The sequence below is a fragment of the Salvelinus namaycush genome, chromosome 21 (assembly GCF_016432855.1).
Source record: "Salvelinus namaycush isolate Seneca chromosome 21, SaNama_1.0, whole genome shotgun sequence".
Lineage (NCBI taxonomy): Eukaryota > Metazoa > Chordata > Actinopteri > Salmoniformes > Salmonidae > Salvelinus > Salvelinus namaycush.
Genome location: NC_052327.1, coordinates 22,675,525 through 22,688,974, shown reverse-complemented (window position 1 = coordinate 22,688,974; position 13,450 = coordinate 22,675,525).

Genomic DNA, 13,450 nt, shown 5'->3' with positions numbered 1-13,450 from the left:
GCCTACTTCTGTTTGCAGGTGTCTTGGATCTTCTCTGTTTTTCATTGGTGCTGAACTCTCATGAGGTCATTGCGGAGCTGTGGGGGGTCGGAGCTCTGCTGGCTGGCGTGGGTGTCGTACAGGAAAAGCTTGTTGCTTAGCTCCGCCTGCCTCCTCCGCAGTTGGCTAGATGATGAGTATAGCTCCTCTGCTTTCTGAATGGCACAGGCTCACCATCCAGACACACAAACACCACCAGTAACTCACATCAAAGGCTGTTTCCAGTCAACATGCAGTGTGTGTGTGTGTGTCTCACCTCCACCTGCTGCACGTCGATGTAGACTAGTAAAGAAGCTAGCTCTATGCTGTCATTGAAGCCATTTTGCAGAGGAACTGAACGGTACCCTAAGAGACAGAGAACAGTGTGTTAATGTGTAAACGAGGAGCCTAAGGGTTCATGCACCGCATATTAGTGTGTGGGTCCTACCTGAGTGGATGCCCTTCACAGGGAAGGTAGCCTGAGCCAGGAAGTTTGGGTCTGAGAACATGTCCTCCTCATTCACCACGAAGCGCAGGAAGGTGAGCTCTGGCTCATGCACTAGGAAAGTCACTGGCTCTGGAGGGGCCTTCCACACTGGGTTCAGCCCATTGTCACCTGAACAAGTACAAGTCCAGTTACCAACATAAATAAATACACAATCCTCTTTGAAACAACACACAGAAGCCGAGTTTCTTTAATTAGCTGGAAAGTAATTCCATCCACTCCGACCCCCGCTCCCACTCCTTACGAGAGAAAACGGTCTTAAACTTGTTGTCCTCCGTGTGTCCACACAGCTCCGTCTCTACAAAAGGGCTGGGGATGCTACGGTCTGGCAGCTAGCACCTACAGAGGGCAGCATAACAGATTCAGTGCTCAACAGTAACCAGTTTGTTAACTATATGAAAGATTATCAGGGATATGTCATAGTAAATAAATAATTCTGGACAATGAGGAGAGCCTTACTCTGACAGTGAGGAGAGCCTTACTCTGACAGTAAGGGTGAACTTGACTTTCCTCTTCTCCAGCTGTGGATCATAGCTGTCAGAGCACATCATTTCTGGCTGTTGCCTGTATGTGGACTGAAGAGGGCACTGTTGAGTGTATTTATCTGGGGACACAAACAAATGATTATCACTGGTACACCGAGAAAGCACTTTTTTCATCTCTGTGAACACAATTCAGGAGGCACTCCCTCTCTAGTTTGGGTCTACATTACACAGAATACTAGTTATCTCATTCCTCCTCCATCTTTAACACATGCTTGTCAAACCCACCTGCAGTCTGAAAGCATGTGGCAGCCGCAGGCCCACAGAGGGTAAGGGTCGTAGTTGGATGAGTCCACACGTTGGCCCTTGGGGTAGATGCGGCTGAAGGCCTTGCGGTTATACCTAAGGAAGTCTGAAGTTCTGTTCTTGGCCGGGGTCTTGTTCTCCATGAAGGAGCGGATCTCTTTGTAGCAATATTTCACTGTGGGAACATGGTTGGGAATGGGCAGACTAAGTTTGATCAGACCAATACGAATATTTGTTTATTTATTTGGATCCCCTTTTGCAGCTGCTACTCTTCCTGGGGTCCACCATATTTGATTGTTGTGGAGAGTGACTTATTCTGGTAGTAATAATAAGAGTGTGAGTTAACAGTAGATTGTATTTCATTTGAAAACACAAATGTGAAATCACTGTATTGCAGTGCATGTCATACAGTGGCAGCTCCTTAAAGGAGGTAGGGGAGGACCATCCTACTCAGTGAATTTCAGATAAATAAAAAGTGAAACATAAAACATTTGATCCTTTTTAGAAAAAACTATACTAAATATATTCCTGTCACCAAATAACTGATTGAAACACACTGTTTCGCAAAGAAGGTCTAGAGTAGCATGGTGTAGCCGCAGCTATTTTCCGTCCTCGTCTGGGTACACCCCCTTCCATAGACTTACACAGTAATTATGACAGCTTCCGAAGGACGTCCTCCAACCTATCAGAGCACTTTTAGTATGAACCAACATATTGCCCATCCAATCAAATCATATCAGAGAATGAATCTAGTACTGAAAGCATAAACTACAGCTAGCTAGCACTGCAGTGCATAACGTGTGGTGAGTAGTTGACTCGGAGAGAAAGACAACAGTTGAACAGTTTTTAACAAATTAATTTCTTTAAAAATGAAGGAGAAGGAGCAGAGAGAGAGAGAGAGCTAGCTTTATTTATTTAAAAAAAACTATTCTTCTTAGTTTCACTTACTTAGCTAATGCAGCTAATTTAGCCTTCTCAACAACCTGACTCAAACAGAGAGGAATGCTATTTATGTTAGCTAGCTGGCTATCCAACACGGCAACTCTTCCAAGTCAAGGTAAGCTTTCGGGTTTTGTTTATTTATTGCCACCGGGGCCCGCCGGTGTAACTGCTAAACTGTTTGCTGTACACCGTACAGTGTGATTGTACACATGGATTGGATTTTGGATTTAGTAACGAGTTAGTTCTAGTTTGTTGACTATAACATTAATTTGGTGGCAACAATGTAGGCTGTGTAGCTGTTAGCGGTTATGGTATGAAGGTTTGTCTTGGTCAGGTTGGTAGGGCTGAGGATCGTACCAAAGTGGTTCTTCTCCTTGCTGCGAGGCTGGCAGTGCACCACCAGGTCAGACATCTTAATGGCGACCTCTTCACTCTTCTCCCCCTCCTCCTGCTGCTTGATCTGGAGGACAGAAAACACACAGCAGCTTCCTGTCAGCATGACATCACTGAAGACGCTGGGCTGAGCACCTTTAGAATGGAAGATATAATTATTTCATAGCCTCTTACCTATAGATAGGTTATATGGAATATTATGATACTGGCCTCTAACTGCTTGTTGTGCTGCTTGGTGATCTCTCTCTGGGTGATGTCCCAGGCCACCTGGTACCACTCAAACAAGTCTTCCAGCGACTCAGCCGCAAAGTCAAACTGTATCTTACTGTCATAATCACTCAAGTGTCATGACATGGGACTCCCCATTCTTTCCCGATCTCACTGAGAAGATAAATGGATGGAGGAAACATAGGAAAGAGAGAGTTCAATATTTACTATGTGCAATGTACTGTAATAGAATACAGAGTGTTGTGTTTGGGTGCAGGATTAAGCTGTGTCTATGTGATGTACAGTAAATTGTATATTTAGCCAGTGTATGGTGTGGAGGTCTAAAATGATCCCTTTGGACTTGTGCAGTTGTGTGTCCTGTTTATATGTGGAATGGGCAGTCAGTGTGATGAGCATGTGCTGTGTGGAAGGACTGGGTGCTTTGGTATGTAGTGTGTTTATCATGTGAAGACAGCATGTTTTATGAATAGATTATGGGCTCTATTCAATCCGTAGCGCTGAAGACCTGCTTTATAGCATGATTGGCAATTAAAAACAATGTTCCCGCGGTCACAGAGACTGCATTCACGGCAAACGCTGCATATGTCGGCCCAAACGGAAATTACCTTTACATTTAGATCGCGCAATCTCTAGTGTGTTTGGACAGTATGTAAAATGGATGTAATAGAAATACTGTACTCACAAACGTTACACTTGGAAATGTCAACAACTCCTTTTCACATATCCCCCAAAGGATTATCCTCCATGACCCGTAAGACAAATGTGTACACTGTAGAGTTCTAAATGTATACTGGTTATGTTAACACACAGACAGAAATGGATGCAATTTTGCCACACAAGATACAGATAACTGCCAAAATAAAGGAAACACCAAAATAAAGTGTCTTAATAGGGCATTGGGCCACCACAGGTCAGAACAGCTTCAATGGATCTTGGCATTGATTTTACAAGTGTCTGGAACTCTATAGTAGAAATGCGACCCCATTCTTCCATGAGAAATTCCATCATTAACGTGGCTTACGAAGCAAGAGTCTCCACTTTAAATCTTCTAATTTCTTATTATTGTTATTCTTTAACACTATGGATGTAACGATTCACCGATATGCATCGGTCCCGGTTCAAATGTTTAAGATATGAATGCATCAGTCCGTGGGAGCCTAAACCGATCCAAATTAAGCATGCATCGGTCAGTAAACGGATTCAAACGTTACGAATCGACGGTTCACACATGTTTTTTACTCATTGTTTTATTCCCAAAATACCTCTTATCTGTTGTGACTGAATTGATGTGCCCTCTCCTTCAGTTCAGTAGCTTATCAAACTTTTATGCATGTAACTGCGTATGATTGTCAGATAACTGTATACATTTTTTTGAAAATAATATAATACAATTGATAAAGAAATTAACTACCAAAATGCTATACTACTGAAGTTCGGGAATGTTATAAAATAATTCGTATTTATTCGATGTTTATTATAGAATGTATAAATAGATTTAAAGAACAGCATTAGAGGAAGGAACAATTCATTAAATAATAAATCCCCAAATTGTTGATAATTCGTTTTACTTGAGACAGGAGACCAAGTGGAGACATAGGACGAGGTGGATAATTTTATAATAAGGCAGGTTTATTCAAGTGTAAAAATATTATGCAAAGCGTGCAGCACGGCTCTTTCTATCTGATCCGTATGGGGTCGTCAGGAAAAGAAGGAGTTTCCACAGTAGTACAGTTTTATATATAGACAACAAGCAAAGTAGGTTGATCTGCGAGTCTGGCCTTCCGATTGGACGATCTGGGTCTTGGGTATTCCTGTACAGGCCTGGTGTCCACGTTCCATTGGTTCCTGAGGTAGTTCTTTGTCTGGAGCTCCAACCCTGAGTTGTGTGTGTCTGAGTGATTGTCATGGGGGAGGGGAGTTGTGGGTGTCGTGCATTTGTCCAATGAGTCCAGCTTATGTCCAATATAAAAGGGAGTGTGTATATTGTGTCAACCATAGCTAATGTTGAGAAGTTGTTAAAACAAGTTACCAATATCTAATACAATTCCTTACAAAATACACGTAACTGGAACACAAAAGCGCTCAAAAGCCCTAAATTAGGCAGGAATAAATAAGGTGGAAATCGAAACAAAAAAAACAGAGGACATAGGAGGTACATTATGTGGGGTACATACGTGAGTATATGTGGGGAGAGTGTGGGTGTGTTGAAAGATTGCGTGTCCGAGTGTTTGTGTGATTGGAAAAGTGTGAAGAGTTGAAAGTGAGTGAGCAAAGGAAGTGGTTGCAAATGTCAGAACCCATGTGTGTCTGCGAGCAGGAGTTGTGGGATATACATAAAAAAAAAAAAATACAAATATATAGTTAATTTATATCTGTCCTATCGTGATGGATCGGTGCCCACACTACCTACCCTAAGCATACCAAATGTAGCCTACGCAATCAAGACAGAAAGATGAATGCTAAAGCAGCACCGCCCCCTCAAGAGTCTGAGCCTGCCTGGCAGGGTTGGTCCAACGAAGCCCAAGCCCCCTGATGGGAGAACATAATATACAAGGATTTTCTCAACGCTGCTAATGAAAACCTTGACAACATTGTACCTAGCCGGTGGGAATTCCGGTGGAGGATCCCAACACAGGTAGGTCGGTCTATAGGTGGTCGGGGAAAGAGGGGTAGAGGTGTTTGTGTGGGAAGTGTGGGGTGGGGTGTGTGCGTGTATGCATCCCACATCTGTTGCTATGGGGTAATGATGTTAGGGATAGTATAGGATGGAATCACAAACTGTAGTATAAAATGAATAATAATTGCTTACCAAAAATGTAGATTTTCTACTGCCAGTCCTTGTTATAGGTAACAAGTATAGGTAAGAATTCATTAAAAAATGAACTGTAACACAGTAAAATATTTGATATTGTTGCATGTTGCGTTATTGTTTTTTTTCTATATATACACTACCAGTCAAAACGTTGGACACACCTCTTCATTCAAGGGTTTTTATTTATTTTTACTACTTTCTACATTGTATAAAGTAGTGAAGACATCAAAACTATGAAATAATACATATGGAATCATGTAGTAATCAAAAAAGTGTTAAACAAATGAAAATATATTTGAGATTTGAGATTCTTCAAAGTCAACATCCTTTGCCTTGATGACAGCTTTGCACACTGTGATAATATTAATTAACAATAATTTAGTTTCCGAATGTGAAAACTGTCCAAACAATACTGTCCAAAGCAATACACAACTCTATTATTATGGTGCGAGATTATAATATGGTTTTAAGTATCTCAATGGACCGTAAAATACATCATACTACAAACTATCACCCTCATGCACTTAAGGAAATCATGAATATTATGGATATAATGGAACTAGTGGATATATGGAGGCTTAAATATCCTGACCTAGTGAGATATACATGGCGGAGGCTCAATCAAGCTAGTCGTCTTGACTACTTTCTTCTGACATTCTTGCTGGAACCAAAAGTTAAGAAAGTGTTCATAGAGAAAAGAATGCAGTCAAGACCATTAAATAATTGGCATACACATTATTTTAAAGGCATTTCAACATGGACAAGGATATTTAAAATATAATCAAAGCCTACTGGATGATAACTTGTTTTTAACCAAGACAGAATCATTTATAACTGACATTTTCCTACATAACATAGGTGCAGAAGATCCCCTTATTGTATCGGACACTTTTAAATGTGCCTTTAGAGGCCATGCAATTCAATACTCATCTTTCAAACAAAAACTATTTAGGTCAAAAGAGTTAACAAAGGAAACAGATGAACTAACAGTACAGATACAGTTGAAGTCGGAAGTTTACATACACCTTAGCCAAATACATTTAAACTCAGTTTTTCACAATTCCTGACATTTAATCCTAGTAAAAATTCCCTGTTTTAGGTAAATTAGGATAACCACTTTATTTTAAGAATGTGAAATGTCAGAATAATAGTAGAGAGAATGATTTATTTCAGCTTTTATTTCTTTCATCACATTCCCAGTGGGTCAGAAGTTTACATACACTTAATTTGTATTTGGTAGCATTGCCTTTAAATTGTTTAACTTGGGTCAAACGTTTCGGGTAGCCTTCCACAAGCTTCGCACAATAAGTTGGGTGAATTTTGGCCCATTCCTCCTGACAGAGCTGGTGTAACTGAGTCAGGTTTGTAGGCCTCCTTGCTCGCACACGCTTTTTCAGTCTTGCCCACAAATTTTCTATTCGATTGAGGTCAGGGCTTTGTGATGGCCACTCCAATACCTTGACTTTGTTGTCCTTAAGCCATTTTGCCACAACTTTGGAAGTATAATTGGGGTCATTGTCCATTTGGAAGACCCATTTGCCACCAAGCTTTAACTTCCTGACTGATGTCTTGAGATGCTGCTTCCATATATCCACATCATTTTCCTTCTCATGATGCCATATATTTTGTGAAGTGCACCAGTCCCTCCTGCAGCAATGCACCCCCACAACATGATGCTGCCACCTCGTGCTTCATGGTTGGGATGGTGTTCTTCGGCTTGCAAGCCTCACCTTTTTCCACATTTGTGGAGTGGTTTAAAAATGAGTTTGCATGACTCCAACCTAAGTGTATGTAAACTTCCGACTTCAACTGTAGATAGTTGTCACGTTCTGACCTTAGTTCTTTTGTATTTTCTTTGTTTAAGTATGGTCAGGGCGTGAGTTGGGTGGGTTATCTATGTTTTGTGTTTCTATGTTGGGTTTTTCGTTTGGCATGATATGGTTCTCAATCAGAGGCAGGTGTTAGTCATTGTCTCTGATTGGGAACCATATTTAGGTAGCCTGTTTTCTGTTGTGTTTTTGTGGGTGGTTGTCTTCCGTGTCTGTTTGTTCACGTTACGGGACTGTTTCGGCTTTCTATTCTATTCACTTTGTTATTTTTGTATTGTTATCGTGTTCAGGATTATTAAATATAATGGACACTTACCACGCTGCGCTTTGGTCCTCCTCTCTTTCTCCCAAAGAAGATCGTTACAATAGTAATAAAAAACTGGACCCTAAAGGCACAGAATAAGTTAATGGAAAAACAAAAAGAACTGGAGGAACTTATTCAAGAAAGATAAAAAATAAAGCAAACTGGATGGAATATGGAGAAAAATGCACCAAATCATTTTTTTATTTTCAACATAGAAATGATACCAAAAAGAACTTACTGAAACTTGTTACAAATGATGGCGTCATCCATGATTCACCAAACAATATTTTGAAAGAGGAAGGAAAGTACTTAAAGCATATGTTTTCATTATAGTTTCGTCCATGTCTACTAACTGAAGTTAATTGTAAGAATGTTTTGTTTATTAATAGTGTAAAATTAACAACTGTACCGAAAGATTCATGTAAAGGACAAATTACAGAGGAGGAACTTCTTGATGCAGTTAAAGCCTTTAAGTCGGGGAAAACTCCAGGCCTGGATGGCATACCAGTTGAGATATATCAAACCTTTTCTTATGTACTTAGAGGTCTGTTATTAGCATGCTTTAACCACTCCTATAAAAATGGTAGACAATCAGATACTCAGCATGAAGGTCTGATTTCACTATACTGAAACAGGGCCCAGGTGGTAAACATAAAGATCCAGTCCACCTAAAAAACTGAAGACCCCTTACAGTTCAGTGTGTTGTGATGCCAAAATTCTAGCAAAATGCATATTATTCATTATAATCAAACAGGTTTTTTACATGGACGATACATTGGAGATAATATAAGACATGTACTGGAAACAACAGAACACTATGAAAAATCTGGGAAACCAAGCCTGGTATTCATAGCTGATTTTGAAAAGGTCTTTGATAAAGTACAACAAAAATGTGTATATAAATACCTGGACTACTTTAATTTGGGAGAATCTCATACAATGGGTTAAAGTTATGTATAGTAACCCCAGGTGTAACATAGTAACTAACGGCCACTTCTCAGAAAGTATTACCCTGGCAAGAGGAGTAAAACAGGGTTGTCTACTAGTGACATATATACAGTGGGGCAAAAAAGTATTTAGTCAGCCACCAATTGTGCAAGTTCTCCCACTTAAAAAGATGAGAGGCCTGTACTTTTCATCATAGGTACACTTCAACTATGACAGATAAAATGAGAAATAAAAATCCTGAAAATCACATTGTAGGATTTTTAATGAATTTATTTGCAAATTATGGTGGAAAATAAGTATTTGGTCACCTACAAAAAAGCAAGATTTCTGGCTCTCACAGACCTGTAACTTCTTCTTTAAGAGGCTCCTCTGTCCTCCACTCGTTACCTGTATTAATGGCACTTGTTTGAACTTGTTATCAGTATAAAAGACACCTGTCCACAACCTCAAACAGTCACACTCCAAACTCCACTATGGCCAAGACCAAAGAGCTGTCAAAGGACACCAGAAACAAAATTGTAGACCTGCACCAGGCTGGGAAGAATGAATCTGCAATAGGTAAGCAGCTTGGTTTGAAGAAATCAACTGTGGGAGCAATTATTAGGAAATGGAAGACATACAAGACCACTGATAATCTCCCTCGATCTGGGGCTCCACACAAGATCTCACCCCGTGGGGTCAAAATTATCACAAGAACGGTGAGCAAAAATCCCAGAACCACACGGGGGGACCTAGTGAATGACCTGCAGAGAGCTGGGACCAAAGTAACAAAGCCTACCATCAGTAACACACTACGCCGCCAGGAACTCAAATCCTGCAGGTCTCAGAAAAAGTCTGAGTACTTTCTGAATGCACTGTATTTGATACCATTCCACTTATTCCAAACTCATTCCATATGGCCTAGTGTCTGCAGGTTTTTGTTTTTTCCTTTCAATTAGGCCCTAGACAACCAGGTGTGGGGAGTACCTTACTAATTAGCGGCCTTAATTCATCAATCATGTACAAGGAAGGAGCGAAAACCTGCAGACACTTGGCCCTCCATGGAATGAGTTTGACACCTGTGCGGTAGATGTATTTGATGCGTAGTCTAAAGAGGAAAATGTATTTGTTTGTTTTTTGTTACGTGTGAAAACTTCTTTCAGTTTTGACATGCAACATTTTAATTCGAATCAGAGTTGTGTAGCCTGTTCAGTTCAGTCAGTCAGCATTAGTGATTCGTATTTTCCTAAAATGTTTGGGAAACGGCACATGAATGCAACAGTCCGTTTGTGTGTGTGTGCGATGCACGTGTAATTTCTACACTTCATGTAGCCGTTAGCGATGATGCTAATGATAACTTTTCATTCCAAAAATCCTTCTCAATTAAATGTTAACTACAAAGTCGCCTATAGGCCTACATGGCAGAATGATGTCATGATTATTTGCATCAATCCAGTTGCCATTTGTTTTGCAAACTCTGCAATCACATTAGCACCATGCAAAATAATGATCACTCCTCCTACCAGATCCTTTGTCTCAGATTTGATATTGTTGAACACTTCCTCAAAAAAGAAATATCTGCAGTTTTCCTCCATAGTCCCCTTTCCACCTGTAGGGAGCACCAGACAGAGGTTGGTATGTTCCTAATCTGACGTGTGTCTCTGTGTGTGTGTTCTAGGGCCTCCATCCATCACTGTCTTTGGACACATTGTGGATCAGAGCCCCCTTGCAAAAGCTTACTCAGTTCATCAGGTCTCATGGGTCTGTAGTCGTACGCTTTAACTGTGCTCTTAGGCTTGTGGGGTTACAGATACAGTATATCAACAGGTAGATACATACATTAATACACATACAAACACACTACATTTGAAATTGCCTGGGAAAATCTATAAAAATTACCTCAATTTAGGGAAACATGTTAAAGGGATACTTCAGGATGTTGGCAATGAGGCATGCTAGCAGATACCCATAGACTTCCACTAATTGTGATAATGCTAGTTAGCAATTGCGCTTGCGCTAGTTAGCAACTTCCTTGAAAATGCAAGAAAATACATAAAATGGTATCCATGAGTTAATTTGACTCTGGGAAGTAGATACATTGGTGAAATCCCAAAGGAATCCTTTAACATAATATGTGAACCTACCAGTGATGGCTTGATTTAATTACATTTACAGTGAGGCGCAGTCACTCTCCTACACAGACAAACCATTGCAAACACATCAGTAAACATACTCTATTTAACTTTCCCACCCCCAGTAGTCCAGTGTCTAGCCCCCTTTCTCCCTCCCCCCTCCCTCTGCACTCCTCCCGTCCCTATTATACACTGAACCAAATTATAGACGCAATATGCAAAATGTTCAACTATTTTGCTGGGTTACAGTTCATATAAAGAAGTCAGTCAATTTAAATTAATTCATAAGGCCCTAATCTATGGATTTAACATGACTGGGAATACTGCTGATTACAGATACCTTAAAAAGAAAGGCAGGGGCATGGGTCAGAAAACCAGTTTTGGACCACCACTTGCCTCATGCAGCGCGACACATCTCCTTTGCACAGAGTTGAACAGGCTGTTGATTGTGGCCTGTGGAATGGTGTCCCACTCCTCTTCAATGGCTGTGCGAAGTTGCTGGATATTGGCGGGAACTGGAATACACTGTTGTACACGTCAATCCAGAGCATCCCACACATGCTCAACAGGTGGCATGTCTGGTGAGTATGCAGGCAATGGAAGAACTGGGACATTTTCAGCTTCCAGGAATTTTGTAAAGATCCTTCCGACATGGGGCCGTGCATAATCATGCTGAAACATGGGGTGATGGCGGCGGATGAATGGCACGACAATGGACCTCAGGATCTCGTCACAGTATCTCTGTGCATTCAAATTGCCATCGATAAAATGCAATTGTGTTCATTGTTCGTAGCTTATGCCTTCCCATACTATAACCCCACCTCCACCATAGGGCACTCTGTTCACAACGTTGACATCAGCAAACCGCTCGCCAACACGACGCCATACACGCTGGCTGCCATCTGCCCGGTACAGTTAAAACCGTGATTAATCCGTGAAGACCACACTTCTCCAGCGTGCCAGTGGCCATTCAGATGAAGCATTATCCAACTGAAGTCGGTTACGACGCCGAACTGCAGTCAGGTTAAGACCCTGGAGAAGACGTCAAGCAGGCAGATGAGCTTCCCTGAGACAGTTTCTGATAGTTTGTGCAGAAATTCTTCGATATTGCAAACCCACAGTTTCATCAGCTATCCTGGTGGCTGGTCTCAGACGATCCCACAGGTGAAGAAGCCGGATGTGGAGGTCCTGGGCTGGCATGGTTATACGTGGTCTGTGGTCGGGCGGCCGGTTGGACGTACTGCCAATATCTCTAAAACGACATTGGAGGTGGCTTATGGTAGAGAAATGAACAGTCAAGTACCTGAAGGAAAAACATCACAACAAGAAATACAAAATGCAGGCAAATCATAAACATAATTTGTGTGTTTATTATAATATCAGTCACAGCCTATTCATTACATCGTTTTACAGTATTGCTGAAATTCTTTACTGTGCTGACAACTGTACTAACACTTGGTGTGAAACATTGATAAAAAAAAGTGAAGTAGTCTGTTTCATAGTGTTGTCTTGTGTGTTATATGGCGGTACTGACGTGTTATGTGAGGAGTTGATCCAATAGTGGGACAGTGGGTTGTTCATGTCCAAGTTGCACATCTGAGTATTTCTCATCCCAAATCGAGTTCTCCTCAGAGAAGAGGAAACTGAGGAGCTAAAGTGAGAGAAGAGAGAGAGAGAGAGAGAGCGCTGTGACAAACATAACACACTATTCTCCACTCCCCATACACAGACAAATCACACACTGTGTCCCACCTTGCTGACAGTGAACTCCGGATCGTTGGTCTTCCTCATGGTTTTCCCTATAAAGATGGTCATCAGCTCTCTGACCTGGTTCACGACTCCTGAGAGAGAGAAGCAGAGAGAGTGAGGAAAAAAGTACCATAAAGGGAATTATAAAAGGTAGATTAAACACTGACTGAAAAATACAGTTTTACCAATTTTATAATTGAAAGATAGCTTGATTCTTACCTTCTGCTGGTACAGAAGAAACCGTTGGAAATCATGGAGAAGAACTGCAGAGGCATAGGGTTTATCTGTACTACTACAGTAGGGTAGAACCACAACACACCAACATACCATCAACAAGTCAAGCTTATCGGTATAAGCAGAGAAAAGGATTGATTGTGATTGTAGAACTACATACAGTATTTCAAAGAAATAGAAAGACCCACCCCATGATGAAAGCACACGACTCCCTTTAAAACTCCTCGAGAATCTGATGAAACATATACACACAAGTCACAAGTCAATACACAGTCACACACACAGCCAGGTTGACAGCACAAATCGGTCTCATCATATTTTTAAACATGCAAAATGTGATATACTAGCTAACACTTTCAATATCAACACATACAGTACATAAGCTGTAAGAAGAGTAAAACTGTTGGTAAATGGTGGTGAAACTGTAGTATATGTTCAGCATTTTGTACTTAGAGAGTGCATTAGTACAGTAACATTCTGATACATCTTTCTGATCGAACATTAGAATATTGTAGAATTTATGAAACTGCTCAAAGTCCAGGACATCTTTCCCTGCTCCAATTTCCTGGAACAAAAGTGGGAGATGGAC